We start from the raw sequence: 10830 nt of genomic DNA on the forward strand, positions 1-10830 counted from the left end.
GAAATCTAAAGTCATAATTCTGTAAAAAAAGTTTATGTAAGTTAACAAATTTTTGTAATATGTATTTATGGGGGGAATCTTGGAATCTCTTAGCGCTGTTGTGGTATAACAGTGAATTTACAAAGCAACTATCATCTTAGGGTCTCAGAGATTTATAACTAATTAAATTTTATACTAGTGATGTAACATATGATTATAGAGACTTTGTAGGTGAAACACCTAATGTTTAAGCCAGTTAATCAGTGGCGTACTGAAATATATTACACCTGAGCTGTAGATTCAGTAGTGGAACTAATACAGTGCCTTAAATCTCTAACACTTTGACCATTAGAAAACATTAATCTTCCCAATTAACTTTGCCAAATTCATAAGGTTAACTTCTTCACTTCACATGACATAGCTGATTATTGAAACATTCATAAATCTGTTGAATCCAAAGAAGACACATTCATCATTTATGTTTTTTTTAAAATGATTTCAGAAATACATGTCTATACCAGAGGGAAAATCTTAATGCACTAGTCAAGAGACATATCAGCTGCAAACCATGCGAACGCAAAAGTAGTTTTATGAGCTAATAATTTTTACATTTTTGGGAAAAAACAGTGGTTTTAGCTCCTCTATGAGCCACACTAACCACAACCCTGTGAGTTGTTATTTTAAAATTTTTATTGGAAGATGAAGCAACAGAGGCTCAGAGGAGTTAGCAGCTTTGCCAGCCTGAGATACAGAGCATCAGTCAGCATGGATTCCAATCCAGGTCTGTCCCACTTGAAAGCTGCTGCTCTTGTCTCCTTTTTTGTTGATTAGTAATGATTTCATTTTAAAAATAGAATGTGAGCTTCCTAGGTGGCACAGTGGTTAGGAATCCGCCTGCCAATGCAGGGGACATAAGTTCAATCCCTGCTCCAGGAAGATCCCACATGCCATGGAGCAACTAAGCCCATGTTCTACAAAAACTAACAAACACAGAAATAGAATATAAGAAGTCTTTACCTGATGTAGAATATGTACTTTCAAAATAAACTTTTTATTGAAATGTAACATGTTCAGAAAAATGCACCAATCATAAGTGTATACTTTGATGAATTTTCACAGTGAACGTATGCATGTAACCATCATCCAGGTCAGAAAAAGAGCATTCCTTAGCCTTAGCTGGGGAAACGCAAATGGAAACCAAAATGAGATACCCTTTCACACCCACTAGAATGGTAGCGATAAAAAAGACATACAGGGCTTCCCTGGTGGTGCAGTGGTTACAAATCTACCTGCCAGTGCAGGGGACCCGGATTCCAGTCCTGGTCCGAGAAGCTCCCACATGCTGTAGAGCAACTAAGCCCATGTGCCACAATTACTGACACCACGAAACACAACTACTGAAGCCTGTGATCCTAGAGCCTGTGTTCCACAACAAGGGAAGCCATGGCAATGAGAAGCCTGCCCACTGCAACGCAGAATAGCTCCTGCTCTCTGCAACTACAGAAAGCCTGTACACAGCAACAAAGACTCAATGCAGGCAATAAAAGCAATTAATTAATTAATTTTAAAAACAGACAGACAATAAGGGTTGATGAGGTTGTAGAGAATTTGGAACCCTCATACACTGATGATGGGAATGTAAAGTGGTGCAGCCACTTTTGAAAACAGTCTGGCTGTTTCTTAAAAGGCTAAATATAGTTATCATAGGATGCAGAATTTCCACTCCTAGGCATGTATCCAAGAGAACTGAAAATATATGTCCATTGAGAAACATACACAAATGTTCATAGCAGCATTATTCGTAACAGTTAAAAATATTCATCACAGTTAAAGTATTCTTAACAGTCAAATGTCCATCAATTGATGAATGGCTAAACAAAATGTGGTATATTTATACAATGGAATATTACCTGGCAATAAAAAGGAATGGAGGACTGGTACATGCTACAACATGAAAGAACCTTGAAAATATTATGCTAAGTGAAAGAGGCCAGAAACAACACATATTGTATGATTCTATTTGTAGTATATTTGTGTTACAAGGGGAGGGGGTTGACGGGAAGAATGGAGAATGATAACTAAAAGGTAAGAGGTTCTTTTATGGAGTGATGAAAATGTTCCCAAGTTGATTCTGGTTCTGGTTGCACAACTCTGTGAATATACTAAAAACCACTGAATTGTAGATTTTAAATGGGTGAAGTGCACGGTATGTGAATTATACCAACAGAGCTGGGGTTTTTTGTTTTTCTTTTCTTGTTTTGTTTTTTCTTTTTTGCTGTGTTGGGTCTTCATTGCTGTGCGCGGGCTTTCTCTAATTGTGGCAAGCGGGGACTACTCTTTATTGTGGTTCGTGGGCTTCTAATTGCGGTGGCTTTCCTTGTTGCCAAGCACGGGCTTTAGGCACAAGGGCTTCAATAGTTGTGGCACATGGGCTCAGCAGTTGTGGCTCACAGGCTCTAGAATGCAGGCTCAGTAGTTGTGGCCCATGGGCTTAGTTGCTCCACAGCATGTGGGATCTTTCCAGACCAGGGATCGAACCCATGTCCCCTGCATTGGCAGGTGGATTCTTAACCACTGTGCCACCAGAGAAGTCCTCAAAAGAGCTGTTTTTAAAAAGAAATAAATAATGTACAGGAGAGACAGATGGGGGAAGAAACAGCATCTTTATTATTGGTAGGGATAGATCATATGGTGTGACTTTTGACCTGTTAACTAAATATACTGCGTAAACCTCAACTCCAGAATGTGGAAGACTTATCCACCTAGCCTCCTGGATAGAAAGGCCTCTGATATGGTAAGACTTACACCGTGGAGGAGGATAGAACTCATGCTGTCTGTGGCCAAGAAGAGAAAAGGCAGTGATGGACTGGTTCCCCACTACACAAGGCCAGTAGGGAAAGAAACCTCCAGTTTCCAGCACAAGACTGCACTTCATGGGGGGCCCACTCCAAAATGGTGGACCTGAAACGCACCTACTTATGCTTCCCACTGGTACTGATCAGAGAAATCACTCAACTGCCCATTGGGCAGAGGGAGGTAAAGATAGAGAGAGACAAGAAGTGTCGAAATGGACGCTTTGTAGAGCCCTTTTCACTTGGAAAGAAACATCAAGAATAGGGAGGTGCTATTTTCCCCAATTCTGAACAGCTTTTCTATCCTTTTGATTAACTTTTCAATTCAGACCCTCATCATTTCTTGTCTGGACTGTTGAAGTTGCTTCCTGTCTGTTCTCCTACCTTCATTTTCACTATCTGGCCAGGCATTCTGAGATTGTACTCAGAGAACCTGCAGCACAGATACAGCTTAAAATATGTTTATTTGTCCTACATAGCATTTAAATTTTAAAAAAATTAATTGCCATGGCAGACATTGCTGGTAACGTATCCAATACATGTTTTCTCTTTTTGCTTTACTAGCAGAACCCTTCTTTTGTTAAGGATGGCATCATGCCTACCTAAGGAATTGTGTTTCCCAGCCTCTTTTTCAGCTGGGGGTGGGGATATAATATCTTTGGGATGACAAAATGACAGGAAAGTTGCTATGTATGGCTTTCTCAAAAGTCCTTTGAATGGAAGCCTACCTAACTTCTGCCTTTCTTGCTACCTTGGTTGTAGATGTGAAGCTGGAAGTGGGGTAGCCACTTTGCAACCACAAGCTAACAAGCTGGGAATGCATTCCACATGCTGAAGGGATGCAGTATAAAGCTAGAAGGAACCTGGGTCCTGGTTCACTACGGAACCACCCTTTCAGCCCTGGGGGACTCTAGATTTCTAGTTTTGTGGGGAAAATTCACACCTTATTTGTCAAAGCCACCATATGTCAGTGTTATTTTGTTACTTGGAGACAATCTAACCAAACAGACTTGGTACCAGAAGTAAAGTGTTTCCAACAAGAGAATGTAAAGAATGGTATTGACTTACTGAAAGAAGTAAAGATTTGACAATGAGGACCCAGATTTTGCAGGCTTAGAAACATCATGAACCTTGTTAATTGATGTCAAAACATTCTCCATGGAAAACTGTCTTATTTCTTGGGACATAAACCATGATATTTTATGTTGTTGTTGGGGGTAAGAGTGGATCTAATCCATGTTGACATATTCTGGTTACTCCTGGTCACTCTCAGCAAAGTCTCAAAAGATGGGGTAGATGGAGACTATGTGAATGGGCCCAGATGTGTGTCAGATGTGCGCGTTACAGGAAAGGAGCCCTGAACTTAGGGAACCCAAGTAGTTTATAATGAACTATAAGCATGTTTGCCCTTTGTTATGGAGGGAAACACCATCTCTGTCTTCCAAGGCTGTTTTCTATACAAACACCCTTGAAAAGATAGTCTGAAACAAAGGGTGATCAGTGCCTGTGCATGTAAGATATTAGCGAGACAAGAAACTCAAGGAAAATTGTCTCACAACAGTATATTGTCAAAGAAATTCCAGACTAGTCCGGCAACAGCCTATAATTGTTGAACCCCTTAGGCCACCCCAGGTTCCTAAACTCACACCTACTAGAAGTGGACTGGGACGGTTATCCATGAGATCATGGGTAATAATGGACCAGGAGGATTCCTCCAGAGGACAGAACCAGACCTTACACCACCACCAAGGCATGGAGTCATCCTTCTCACTGCCAGAACACAGGGTTTGAGGTGTGCTCTGGCCGCCACATTTCCTAGCCTCTTTCCTGAACTGAACTTATTACTGCTTTCCTGCTCCTTTTCTACTGTATATTCAACACATAGGAGGCAGTTATCTTTTAGTGTTAAGGTCAGGGGACCCTGAGGACTCATCTCTGGACCTGCACATCATCCAGAGAGCTAAGATGCCGCTGGGTACAGTACTTAGATGAGATTTTTTTCAGATTGTCTCCCTTTGGGACAGAGAGGGGGTGTTTTTATTTGCGTCAGGGATATTTGCACTGTGATCCATAGGAGAATTTTATTGTGATTGTTCATGTATTGGTATTAAGTTTAAAATAAGGACATGTTAATGTTGAACAGCTAGAGAAGTATGTTGCAGCGGACTTTCTCGTGTAGTGACTAACTATCACTTTCTGGACATACTTCCTGTGATTTCCTGCCTTCTGATTCCCACTCCCATGAGGGGGAATCCAGAAGACAAATTCCTCCAAATTTACTCATTTGAAACTAATATTTGGAAATGGGCAATTGAGGAAGAAAGCTCTATGCATTTGCAGGGCAAAGGCGGTGGCAGAGGTCTCCGACTTCCGGGGGCAGCACTGGCGCCAGTGACTTCCTCTTAACGCTCCCTGGGCCGGCAGCTGCAGCAATGGTTCTGTGAGGCCAGGTAGGCCACGTGGTCTGGGGTGTTGTTTCAAAAATAGCCTCAAGCCTATTTGTCCAGTTTGCCCAACACCTCTTTCTGTGAGCTGCCCTAGACATTTTCTTCCTCTTTTACCTTTTTGTTGAAATATACTATGCATAAAGCAAAGAGCACAATAAGGAGGTGCTTTGTCTGTGGATTTGTTTAAACACATATATATCTCTCTAAAAGGTTATTATATATAACATAATATAATAATATTATATAATTATATAATATCAATATAAAATATATACATTATAAAATTCAACAGTAATGGCACCAAATGTATAAAACTTAACCATGAAAAGATTTTTTTCAGGGGGGACTATTTTATCACTGACCTATTTAGAAGTAACTATGTATACACATATATAATGTGTAGAGAACTATATGTGTATTATACACACACACACGCACACGTCAAATCATCACACTTCTGTTTGCTATCCTTTAGTAAGCATTGTATTTTATAAAGAAGCTAACTTGGAGGACACCCAGTTATACAGTTGGGCACTGACACTTGTGGGCTCAGCTACATGTGTACGTTTCAAGAGTACATCTTAAAGGTCTGAAACCTTTTGAACTGGCTTTCAGTGCAGATTATGGTTCTACAGATTTCTGCATTTAATTAGGAGGTTTAGAATAAATGACTGGTAGTACAGTCGTTAGTGATGTCAAACTTCTTTTAATGTGTTTGTTGGCAATCTGTGTGTCTTCTTCAGAGAAATGTCTATTTAGGTCTTCTGCCCATTTGTGGATTAGGTTATTTGCTTTTTTGGTATTAAGCTTGCATGAGCTGCTTGTATATTTTGGAGATTAATCCTTTGTCAGTTGCTTTGTTTGCAAATATTTTCTCCTGTTCTGAGGATTGTATTTTCATCTTGTTTATGGTTTCCTTTGCTGTGCAAAAGCTTTTAAGTTTCATTAGGTCCCATTTGTTTATTTTTAAAGTTTCTTCTTTGTAGATTGTTAATTATTTAAAAACGTGTGTTTGTGTAGGTGTATACACGTATGTAATATTCAAGTAAAGAAAGATTTCACTGCCTACATTTCTTTCATGGCCACTATTATTTTAGGTTTATTTCATGACTATCATTAAAAATTATTTTGTCATGTAAGTGAGTAGGTGTTTAAAAACAAACATTCTAGGGACACCTCTGCATATATCATAAACGTATTACTCAATAAATCTTCACAAACTTAGCAATGTACCCAGAACCAAAATGAGACCATTAGGAGAATCTCAAAATACCTGTTGTGTTTCCCTCTAATCACAAGACTCCTAACAGCAATCACAACACCATAGTGGTAAACACTATTCAGATTTCAAACAGCATGGATTAGTTTTGCCTGTTTTTGTGTTAAATATAAAATGGAATCACATAATATGTACTCTTTGAGTTTCTCACTTCTTTTGCTCCACATTGTGTTTGCGAGATTCATCCATTTGCTGCATGTAGTCGTACATCATTCATTCTCATTGTACACAGTATTCCACTGTGTAAACACATTGTACTATATTATCCTTTCTATTGTTAGCAGGCATCTGGGACATCTCCATTTATTGTAAGATTCATCGTGCTCCTGTGACTCTCCTACTACATGTCTTTTGGGGAGCAGACCTTTTAGTTAGCTATGTATCTAGGGATGAGGTTGTTGGAACACAAGGTATACATATGTTTGCCAAACAACTTTCAAAGTGGCCTTCCTATGTTAAACATCATTTTAATAAATGTATTTTCTGCTTTATCATCCAGAATCTGTTTCTGTTCTTTGTAACTAAGAACCTTACTGATACTGTTGCTTTTTAAATACTGGGAGATTTTACATGAAAGTCTAGATAATCAGTTTATTTTGAAAAACTGAACAGTCTGACAGCACAGGTTAAAATTCCTACGTGTCAGTAATTGATTGAGGCTACACAACGACCACTCCCTTAGCCAAGGTTGTGCTCTTTGGTTTTCCTCGGTCCCCACCACTCCCTGATCATTCCACCCAGCCTACTTTAGTCGTTTATTTTACACGCCTCAACCACGTAAGCATCGAAGTTGAGGATCCTGCATAATACTACTAGAGAAAATCCTTGTAAAGGCAAATCTGATTGTTGTCCTCTATTTAAAACTTTGAATGGCTCCCCATTGCCTATATTCGCAGTCCTCAAACTTAGCAATCTCCTGGAGAGCTTTGCAGACTCTTGGTCTTTCTGACCTCACGCATCATTCTTCCTGAGATTCTGAATCATTACAGCCCAGGGATCTGCATTTTAATGAGAACTAAAACCAAAACAGTCTGAGACAAGTGTTCCTTGGATCACAATTTGAGAAACACTGGCCCATTGAATGAAATCCCAACTCCTTACCATAGCATATAAAGGGTCATGTACCTCACTGCCCACATACACACACACACACACACACACACACACACACACACACACACACACCCTGCCCCCCCCAGGTCCAGCCATACTGAACTGTCTGTACTTCCTTACTCACCAGCTGCTTCATAGCCTCAAGCTTGTGCTTTTCCCTTTGACTTGAATGTCTACTGTCCACTGATGAACACACACTAACTTTCAAGACTCTGATCAAGCGTCACCTCTTCTGGGTAACCTTGTGTGGTGTGCACACATCCCTCTCTCCATCTCCCCAGAGGAATGCAGCACTCCCTTCTTTGTCTACCCTTTGTCTCCTGTGCGTACTTTCTATATCTGATCCCTACAACATTTCACTGTACTCATATGTCTGCCTATCCGTATAGTCTATGAGCCCCTCAACAGCCGTGGCCCTGGGTTACTGGTCTTTGCAGCAAGGGCCCTAGCACAGTGCTTGATACTCATCAGATGGCTTAAAAACATTGAGCTGCTCAAAGAATAAAAATATTACTGTCTTGAAATTAAGCCAAGTGCCACAATTCATCTCTAACTAGATATACCTCTAGCTATGAAAGTTCTTTTCAAACTACAAAAGGGCAAAAGAGCCTAATAAAGAAAAACATATCAAATTTCTGCTGATCCAGAAGCTCCATGAATGAGCAGGATTAATATTTCAAGATATGCTCTCTAGGATTTTCTTCTAAAGTCTCGGGAGATCAAGGTCTAATGCCCTGACTCCAGACTGTTTTCCTCTCTCAATTATTAACATCAGAATTAATCATTTCTGGCATTTTTCATTACAGAGAAGGGGTGTTCCGAAGCATAGTTGTTTGGAGGTAAAAACAACCCAATTACATTTGAATCTGAGGCAAAGACATGGCCCTTTACGCTCAGGAGCTCTGTTTCCCTCTTCTATAGGGATATAAACAGATTTTACTTCTCTGGCCTTATATTCCACCCCCATATACATCCTAATATTAAGCTGTAAAAATTCCTTGTAATTTCTCAAATGCAAAGATTCTCCCCACCTCCTTGTGAACTTGGTGAACTTGTGCAGGGCTGTCAAGGCTCTCTTTACATATTGCCCTCTGCATGAAGCCTAAGCCTTTCCTGTCTGCTGCTTCTATCTACACCCGGCCTGGCCCCGCCTCACTGGCTGCTCCTTATCTGCGCTCTCATCTCCCCCAGCGCATACCACTATCACTGCACTCGGCATCCTGCTTGCATCGTGGTGCTGTAGTTCCCTTCTCCTTCTCGTAGGCCAGAAGGAATGTGCCTCATCTCTGTAGCCTCAGTGCTAGAATTGCAGTTGCTTCATTAATGCTTTCTGAATTTCCTGTGCACTTACGTGTCAGATACTGTTCTGGGCCCCTGGGACACACTAGTGAATGAAACCAGCAAAGGTCCATGCCCTTGTGGGGCTTACATTTGATCAGAGCGAGACAGACCAGAAGACTCAATAAATAAGCAAATCATATATTATATTGGAAGGTGATAGGTTCCATGGAGAAAAAAAGAAAAAAAAAACCAATCAGGGTAAGGGGGAACAACCAACAGGAGCTGGTGATTTATAAAGGAGTGGCCAACTCTCCCAGCAAAGGGGAAACCAGAAGTAAGACTGTAAAGGAAGTTTCACTTGACCTACACGTAGGGGACTGAATAGGAATCTCTCAGGTTGGAAGTGGGTAGTGAGAGTTTTAAACCCAAAAGGGCATCCCAGGCAGAGGAAGCCGTGCACCCAAAGGCTAGTGGTCATGAGAGCTGCTGATGTGATGGTGGGAGTTCCGTGTGGCTGGGGGAGGGTGCAGTGCTGAGCTGAAGTAGTGGAAGATGAAGCTGGTGAGGAGCATGGGGCCAGGATGTGAAGGGACTTGTGTGCCCTGCTAAAGAGTTTGCACTTTACCCTGTAGACAGCTGGAGTCCTGTTGATGATTTTATGCAGGGGAATGTCATGTTTATATTTATTTTTAGGAAGATAATTCTGGCAGATGGACTGGAGTGGTGAGAGACTGGGCAAGTCACTTAACCTCTCCCTTCCTCTATTTTACCATCTATCAAATGAGAGAAGCCATATCTACTCTACTTACCTCATAGGATTTTTAGTGAGAAATAAATGAGATAAGAGATGTGAAAACACTCTGAAAAGTAGATGGTACTGTAAAAATGCGAGCTGGTGCTGTTGTTATTTCAGCTGTGCTGTGTTTGGGAATGTGGTTTTAGAGAAGCTGAAAGAATTAAGGAGCGAAGCAGGACAACTCCTTTTCTGTCTTCCTGAGAGAATAAAACCTAATAATACTTTAATTTATTAAATGCCTATTTAGGGCTTCTGCTGCACAAAGAATTAAGGGGGTTTTATAGAAAATAGAGAAAACCAACCCTGGTGAGTTTATAGTCTAACTGGAGAGATATGGTACCTTTAGGAAATAAAACAAGTACATGAAAATATGATCCAACCCACAAGGAAAATGCTGGAGGGGGGCAGAAATGGAAGGAGTAGAAAGAGACTCCCTACAAGAAAAGAAAGTCATGTAATTTGCTTTAATGAAGATGATTATTTGATAAATAGCAAAATCTCTGTTATTCCACTCCCTCTGATGAGGCAGAATGGGCAGAGGAACTAGGAAAACATTTCACCAGGTAGAAAATTTTATTTCATAATTGGTTGCATCATACAGTTCATCTGTCCAAAAGCAATGCTAATAAGTTATGACATTTTGACATTTTCAAAATTATGAGTTACTTGGTAACAAATTGGAGTAAGCTTCATTGCAAAAATATCTTGAGTCCGTCTACCAAGTGCTTTTCCTTTCTCAGGTATGTTTTGGGTAAAATCAGAGTCTAGGCATATTAAATTATTTCCCTAGCCTCCTTCTTGAACACAAATCTCCTTTGAATTATACCTTTCTATCTCCTGCTAGATGCTGTTCCATAAATATATTACATTGACAATTTTATGTCCATCTATATTCTCTTTTGTAGATGATGATGACAAGGTGTGTATCTTTGTAAGAGTGGCAGAATTCTTGGTGTTTTGGAAATATTGATAAAGTATGATGTAATAATTAGTTTAATAAGATGTATTAGCTTCTTCCTAGCTTTTGTAAAAACATTATTTCATTTATTAAACATCCTCTGAGTTGGTAAATTATCCTCTTAC

The sequence above is a fragment of the Hippopotamus amphibius genome, chromosome 9, assembly GCF_030028045.1.
Source record: "Hippopotamus amphibius kiboko isolate mHipAmp2 chromosome 9, mHipAmp2.hap2, whole genome shotgun sequence".
Classification (NCBI taxonomy): domain Eukaryota; kingdom Metazoa; phylum Chordata; class Mammalia; order Artiodactyla; family Hippopotamidae; genus Hippopotamus; species Hippopotamus amphibius.